This window comes from Zalophus californianus, chromosome 1 (assembly GCF_009762305.2).
Source record: "Zalophus californianus isolate mZalCal1 chromosome 1, mZalCal1.pri.v2, whole genome shotgun sequence".
Lineage (NCBI taxonomy): Eukaryota > Metazoa > Chordata > Mammalia > Carnivora > Otariidae > Zalophus > Zalophus californianus.
The window spans coordinates 16,975,782-16,983,821 of record NC_045595.1 but is presented as its reverse complement, the minus strand read 5'-3'; the positions used below and the strand labels follow the sequence as shown (position 1 = coordinate 16,983,821).

Sequence of the window (8,040 nt, the reverse complement as noted above, 5' to 3'; positions counted from 1 at the left end):
CCCAGACCCTTCCTTCTCCGTGGATGGCTTTCAGTAAAAATGAGATTGTACTCTTCAGTTCATTTTGAACCATCTTTCAGGAACAGGTTTCAACATCAGTAAGTATTCATAAAACTTGTCCTTTAGAAAGGCTATAGGGAGGGTACCTGGGTGGCTCAGTTGGTTGGGCGACTGCCTTCGGCTCAGGTCATGATCCTGGAGTCCCGGGATCGAGTCCCACATCGGGGTCCCCGCTCAGTGGGGAGTCCGCTTCTCCCTCTGACCCTCCCCCCTCTCGTGCTCTCTCTCTCAAATCTTTAAAAAAAAGGCTGTAGGGAAATGGACAGAATTTATTCGACCCATCTGTATTTGTTGAGCATCTGTATTGTTGTTTTTAATTTTTTGCTGTTTTAAACGGGGACCTAGGCATCTTGCGCGCGTTCTTGGTAATTCTCCGGAAGGTGCTGTCAAGTCCTGGTGCGGTCCACAGGGCCCTGCCCCATCTTCAAGCCCCGCCCCGCCCGGGACCGCCACCTCTCCCTCCCTCCGGGTGGCCTGGCGAGCGTCCGCCAGGGGGCGAGCGGGAGCCATGGGCGGGGCTCGACTACGCATGTGCGCGCCGCTGGAGCACGTGCGGGGGGCGGTGAGGGCGGGAGGGGAAAGGTAGGAGGTGAGAGGTGAAGGGGCGGAGAGCTGCGCGGGCGCCGGGCGGCCGGGAGAGAGAGGGCGGGCACCACGCACCGGACCGCGGGCCGGGAGCGCGCACGCCGCGCCCCGCCCCCGCCGCCGCTGCCGCTGCCGCCGCCGCCGCCGCCGCCCCCCCCCCGCCCCCGCCCCCGCCTCCCGGGAGCTGCTGCCGCCACAGGTACCGCCGCGCGTGTCCCCACGTCGCCTGTCCGCGGGCCCCGGCTCGGGCCTCCGGCCGCGCGGCCCCGGGAGGTCGGGGGTGGGGGCCGCCGGGGACACGGGCGCGCGGGCGTGGGCGCTGTCCAGCAGCCGTGCGGGCCGGGAGACCGCAGCCCAGAGAGGGGGCCGGGCCGCCGCGTCCCCACCCCCACCCCGGCCGCGCCCCCGCCCGCACCCTCGTGTCCCCACCCAGCTCCTGGCCCCGGGTGACCACTGCCGGGAGACGGGGTCGCGCCGCGGCGGCCCCTGGCCCGGCGTCCCCGGGAAGCCGCCGCTTCTAGAACCTGCTTTGGAGCTGTCTGGATTTTCCAGAGTGCGGGGGAGATCATGTTGTCCACTCCTGCCGCTTTGGGGCTGTCTGGTTTTGAGGCAACACGTAGCTGCTTTGCTGGGTTTTGCTTGGCTTCTAGTTTTGCCCAAGCCCAAACTTTGCTCACTCACGTTGCCTGTGTTTACTGTGTTGCCTTGTGTTTATTATCTCAATATGTCATAGGGGATTATAATGTCACGGTGGCACGAGTTGCAGGGAGCCTGGACCGTTTGAAGCGCAAAGTTGCACAGGTGGAAAGGCTGTTGGCCGGAGGGGCGGAGGGTCCCTGCGGGGGCTCCAGGAGTTCCCCTTCATTGCTACTTGCTCTCCCACCTTCTATGGTGACAAAGCTGCGTGATTAAACTCTTCCTGGGGATTTTGTAATAATTCTTGTGAAGAAGACCTAGGAAAGTTTTCCTTAATGATGTTAGTTTTGTGTGTGTTTCTTTTATCTGACCAGATCTCTTTTGGAGTTTGGTCACGGGGTGTCTTATTGGTGTGCTGCTGTCTCAGGATATCCTGCTAATGATTGAAACTATGGTCAAGAATGTCTGGTTAGTGTTCCTGAGTGATGCTTAACCGATGAACTTTGTCTTGTTTATTCCTTTTTTGTGGTGCCATTTAAAAAAATTTTTGGAGTGTAGTTGTTACACTCCAATGTTACATTATTTTTAGATGTGCAACAGTGATTCAACTGCTCTGTACATTATGCTCACCACAAGAGTAGTTACCATCTGACCTGTATTTTTTTTCTATGGTGGATCCCAACCGGGGGCTTGAACTTATGACCCTGAGATCAAAACCTGAGCTGATACAAGAGTCAGCTGCTCAACTGACTGAGACACCTGGGCCCATGTGACCTGTATCTTTTTAAGTATGTTAATATAGTTTGGGTTTTAGGTGTTTTACACATTTGCAGCATTCCCAGTAGGCACACGATGTAAAACTATATATATAAATGTATCTTCATAGTCATTCTTTTGGTCATAGATTGAAAGAATTACTTCTCATTTATTATGAACTAATCTGGTATTTGAGAGCTCTCTCTTTTCTTTTGCTGTTGCGCAAACACAGCACCTCTCCTGAGGTCTCCACGTGCTTTATAATCATTGGTTTGGCCCTCCCCCCATCCCCATCATCTAGACTAGTTTACTGTTATGAGGGGGATATAAAGTCGACTCCTAGTTTATGACTAAAAGAATGGGGGCAGAAAGATGATGAATTGCCTGAGGTCATATATGAGCAAGTAAACTGTCCAGTCGGGAAGCAAACCATGCCTGTGGGGTTCAGTACTCATGCATTTATTAACGTTTGGTGGCAGACTTTAGGGAGGCTTACTCTTAGTTATCTAGCCATGCACATGAATGTGTCCTGAGGACCCTGGAATTACACTTAGGTTTATGTGCTGTTTGTTTACTCTCACCATTGGTAGCCATTTGCTGTGGCCAGGGTTAGTTATATTGGCTCTCACAGGTATTTTGTATATGGTTTATGTTATCACTTCCATTTGAACAGATGAAAGGACTGCCCCTTAGAGCGAAGCTGGGTTTCCAGGGTCACCCAACTTGTAAGTAGTGGATTAGGCCTTCAAACCAGATCTGCCAGACTCTACCGCCTGAGCTCTTCCACTGTAACTCGCTTCCTTCCTGAGTTGGCTGATGAAACAAAGTCCAGGTGACTTTTTTTTTTTTTTTGCCACCTGAAGTAGTGAATAAAATATTTATTGAACACCTGTGCTGTCTAGGTGTACTGTGCTAGGTGCTCTAATAATAGCTTATCTCAATCATCATAGTAACGAGGTGAGATACTATTGTCACCCCTCCCCCCCTTAATGATGAGTTTTACAGATGTTACCTGACTGGTCCTGGGTCACCTCCTAGTTAGAGGCAGAGCCCAGGTGCAAACCCAGGTTTGCTTGACAATAGAGTCCATGCTTTTGATTTTTATTTATTTTTTAAAGATTTTATTTATTCATGAGAGACAGGGAGAGAGAGGCAGAGGGAGAAGCAGGCTCCCAAGGAGCAGGGAGCCCGATGCGGGACTCGATCCCAGGACTCTGGGATCATGACCTGAGCCGAAGGCAGACGCTTAACCATCTGAGCCACCCAGGTGCCCTAGAGTCCATGCTTTTATGCTCGTCTCGCACCTCCTGGCCTCACAGTCTTCTCCTGTTGTCCATTGGCAGGTGAGAGGTAGCAGGAGAAGGTGACGGGGTGAAGGGAAGAAGCCAGCATCACAGACCCAAGTCAGAGATGTGGAAGTCAGCAGGAAGGAGACAGCAGTGGGCAGGGGCGCTGCCTGAGCATGCTTGTGGGGGTGCTGGGCCATTTCATAAGCTTTACAGTGGAGTCCAAAGACGGGGGGTGTGCATGCATCAAGAGTGCATGGAGGTCTCAGGGAAAAAAAAAATCAAAACTTATCTGTGTGTTTATTTTAGCTTTACTGAATTTTTATTAGGTTATTTTATAATGTACACTATATATTACAGTAGTACAAACACATATGAATATACATATATTGGGACATATACTCATTCTTGCTGGGGATTCAAATCAAAAAACATTTGGAAACCACTGATTTTATTTGATATTTAGCATTTGTATCAAATATGTAAGGTATTGTGCTAATCATTTGTTCCTGCATTGGAAGTTTAGTGAAGTTCAGTGTAATTCCACATAATCAGGAAGAGTGTTTCATATTTTTTTTTAAACTTTTAGTTTACTTGAGAGATTGTGCACACGAGGAGGGGAGGGGCAAAGGGAGAAGCCAATTCCCCGCTGAGCCAGATGTAGGGCTTCATCCCAGGAGATCATGAGATCTCTGAGATCTGAGATCATGACCTGAGCAGAAGGCAGATGCTTAACCGACTGAGCCACCCAGGTGCCCCAAGAATGGTATTTCATATTAATAACCAATTATAAATTATTTTAAAAATTGCAGTCACAATTTTGTGAAAGAGGATCTAGTATTTTAATAGTCTTTATGTCTCAAGCAGCAGTCTTAAATTTGGAGCTATAATGACTGATATATCCCTTTTGAAATTAAAATTTTGTTGAACCTTGGGCGCCTGAGTGGCTCAGTTGTTGAGCGTCTGCCTTCGGCTTGGGTCATGATCCCAGGGTCCTGGGATCGAGCCCCGCATCGGGCTCCCTGCTTCGCGGGAAGCCTGCTTCTCCCTCTCCCACTCCCCCTGCTTGTGTTCCCTTTCTCGCTGTGTCTCTCTCTGTCAAATAAATAAAATCTTTAAAAATAAATAAAATTTTGTTGAACCTCTTCTATTTTAAACCTGTTAATGTCAGTCAGAAATAAAAGAGACTAAAATAATCAGTTAACGTAAATGTGGTAGTTGTAATAGTCATATTTGTGCTGTTAACTTTATTTTTAAGATTTCATTTATTTATTTGACAGAGAGAGACACAGCGAGAGAGGGAACACAAGCAGGGGGAGTGGGAGAGGAAGAAGCAGGCTTCCTGTGGAGCAGGGAGCCCGATGCGGGGCTCGATCCCAGGACCCTGGGATCATGACCTGAGCCGAAGGCAGACGCTTAAAGAGTGAGCCACCCAGGTGCCCCTGTGCTGTTAACTTTAGAGTACTTGCAAATCTTAGATGATATTTAGATATATTGAAATTCCAAATACGTTGATTCTTTACAAACGAGATTGGATTTTCTTCAGGTCACTCTGCAGCAGTGGTTGGTATGTTGTATCAAAATAAGCAATTCCAGAATTCTACCTAACTTAAAAAATATCTTACATTCTCTTCCAGCTTATTTCACAATTGAATAGATTAGTGTTTGTTCAGGAGTTCAGGTTAAAATAACAGAAAGGGATTTGAGCAAGAAATATATTCTCCTCGCTAGACACGTGAGACATTATTCATATCAGTGGTTCTCAGGCTTTAGTGTGAATTAGAATCACCTTGTTTTAATCCTACTTCACTAGAGTCTCTGACTCTGTAGGTCAGAGATAGACCTTGGAATTTGAATTTCAAGCAAGTTCTCAGGCTGCTGCTGCTGGTCTACGGAACCATGAGCCAGGGCTCCATATAAGCACACCTGAAACCAGAGCACGATGCCAGTACTTACATGTTTCACACTGAATCCCATCAGCATCAGTCGGTCGGATATTACAGTTTTGCCAAGTACATAACTGGCTCTTGTTTTTAGACAGTTCCCCTTATTTTTAAGTGATGTCATAATTAAGATTTCATTCTCAGTGATATTACTATTTATATTTTTTTGCTGCAATACTATATTTCTAAATTTCTTGAGGAGTTAGAAGTGTTTTTTGTTTTTGTTTTTAATACCAGTTGTCCGTGTTGAAGGACAATGAATAGGCAGGCGTGCACATGCATAGTTTTTATCTGTAATCACAGTGGTGACCACTAGCAGGCTTCATTCTTGCTCATTCTCTTGTTCCCTCTCTTTATAATGGGATCATACTGTTTTGTATCCATTTTCTGTTACGTGTAAACATCTTTTTCTGTAAAACACTATTCTGCAACATTTTTGTTTTTTTAAAACTTAAAATCTCATTTATTTCTACATTTCCCAAAAACTTGATTCTTTGAGCAGCTTGTTGTGTTTGGCTGTGGGCTTGGGTTGCACCTTTCCGAAGACTGCACTGTCACTCAGAAAGCCTCCAGTCGTGCTCCTCCTCAGTAGTCTTCAGTATCCCCCTGCTCTCATGATCTTCCCCAAGCTGGCCTACCCAGCCCTTCTCCCCTGCCAGCTCACGTTGATGCCGCCTCGTCTCCATGGGTGATGACGTCCCTTCTTCCAGTCTGAGCCCTGGTTGGGTTTGGACAGGCATTCTGATTTGTCATCCCTGCGACAGTGACTATTGGAAACACCAAGACCTACCTTTAGCAAGCAACAGGAATGAGTTGCATCTCATTCCTGTCAGGAAGGATAATCTTGAATTCTTCTCCCAGATACCATCCGAAGCTCAACTGAGAGAAAGAACATTCATCAGACTGTGCTGGAAGGTGTTTTAATGCTAATGTTCCAGGCAATGTTCCAGACTCAGTGTCTTTGAGTGAAGTCAGATCATTAGGAAGCAGCATAATTCTGGCCCCTCTTCCAGCTTTTTAGTAAACTGACTTTGCATGGCCCCATCGGCTTGCATTGAGATCTATCTGAGGAGTCCCCAAGAAAATCTGTGAGGCCAATTAGAAATTTCTTCAGGTTCAGTACCTGGAGTAGTCGACCGTGCCTCTCCTAAGCCACTGCTTTGATTTTGTCTAAAGTATACCGTGAACTATGTCAATATTGGTTCTCTCTCTGTGTTGGCTATTAGGGAGCTCAGAGTCCCGTTTGTGTTCAGAGTTCTATGGCTTGTGCTTTTAAGATTACTTTTGGCTTATAATATATGTTCTGTTTAATGGCTAGTTATTTTGCTCTTTCAGATTTTACCATAAAATATAGAACACATTTCATCCCTGTTCTAAAGATTACTGTGGTTATATTGTGACCAAATGTGTATTCCCATCCTATTGCCTTTCTTCCACCGGAATTCCTCCTAACCCTGTCTTCCCCTGTCTCCTCCTGTGTACTCATTCTTTGTTGTTGTTGTTGAATTCTATTGTGGTAAATACACATAAAACTTACCATGTTAATAATTGTAACTGTACAGTTGAACAGTATTAAATACATAATATGCAACTGTCACAATCATCATCACAACCATCCTTCTCTGTTCCTCTTTTCATCTTGCAACCCTGGAACTCCGTGCCCAACTCCGTGCCCATTTAACACCAACTACCCATTCCTTCCTTCCCCCTGCCCCTGGCAACCACCATTCTACTTCCTATCTATGATTTTGTCGACTCTTAAGTACCTCATGTGAGTGGAATCATATGGTATTTGTCTTTTTGTGACCGACGTGTTTCATTTAGCATGCTGTCCTCATGGTTTATCCATGTTATAGCGTGTGTTAGAATTTCCTTCCTTTTTAAAGCCGAATAATAGTCCGTGGAATTTATATATCACATTTTGTCTATCCATTTATCCATGATGGACATTTGTGTTGTTTCTACCTTTTGGCTAGTATGAATAATGCTGCTGTGGACATGGGTGTACAAATACTTGTTCAAGTTCCTGTTTTCTGTTTTGGGTATATACATAAGTGGAATTGATTATATGGTAATTCTGTGATTAATTTTTTAAGGCAGCACCGTACTGTTTTCCACGGTGTTTTACAGTCTCACCAGCAATACACAGGGTTCCAATTTCTCTACATCCTTGCCAACACTTGTTATTTTCTGTTTTGTTTTGTTTTTGTTTTTTGATGGTAGCCATCCTAGTGGGTGTGAGATGGTATCTCATTGTAGTTTTGATTTGCATTTCCCTAATGGGTAGTGATGTTGAGCATCTTTTCATGTGCTTGTTAGCCATTGGTGTATCTTTGGAGAAATGTTTATTCATTTTACATCAGATTGTTTTTTGTTGCTGTTGAGTCTTAGGAGTTCTCTATGTATTCGGGACAGTAATCTCTTTATCAGATACTTGATTTGTAAATATTTTCTGTGTGCTGCCTTTTTACTCTGTTGATAGTGTCTTTGGATGCACACAATTTAAAAATTTTTATGAAGTCCAATTTGTTTTTTTCTCTTTTGTTGCCTGTGTTCTTGGTGTCATATCCAAGAAATCATTGCTAAGTCCAATGTCATTGAAGCTTTTGCCCTATTTTTTTTTTTTTAAGTAATCTCTGCACTCAGTGCAGGGCTCGAACTCATGACCCTGTGATCAAGATTTGCATGCTGTACCTGCTGAGCCAGCCAGGCATCCCCTGCCCTGTGTTTTCTTACAAGAATTTTATAGTTTTCCGTCTTAAGTTTGGGTCTTT

At 45.5% G+C, this 8,040-nt stretch overlaps 1 protein-coding gene across 3 annotated transcripts in view; it reads left to right on the top strand.

Annotated features, from left to right (window-relative positions):
• The first annotated feature begins 736 nt into the window (after positions 1-736).
• The window catches only part of LOC113916634 (SREBF chaperone), a 68,671-nt gene continuing 61,367 nt past the window's right edge, over positions 737-8,040 (top strand). For all 3 annotated transcript variants that reach the window (XM_027583268.2, XM_027583264.2, XM_027583267.2), the window contains exon 1: positions 737-844. The gene's annotated coding sequence lies outside the window, so the exon portion shown is untranslated. The remainder of the gene's footprint in view (positions 845-8,040) is intronic.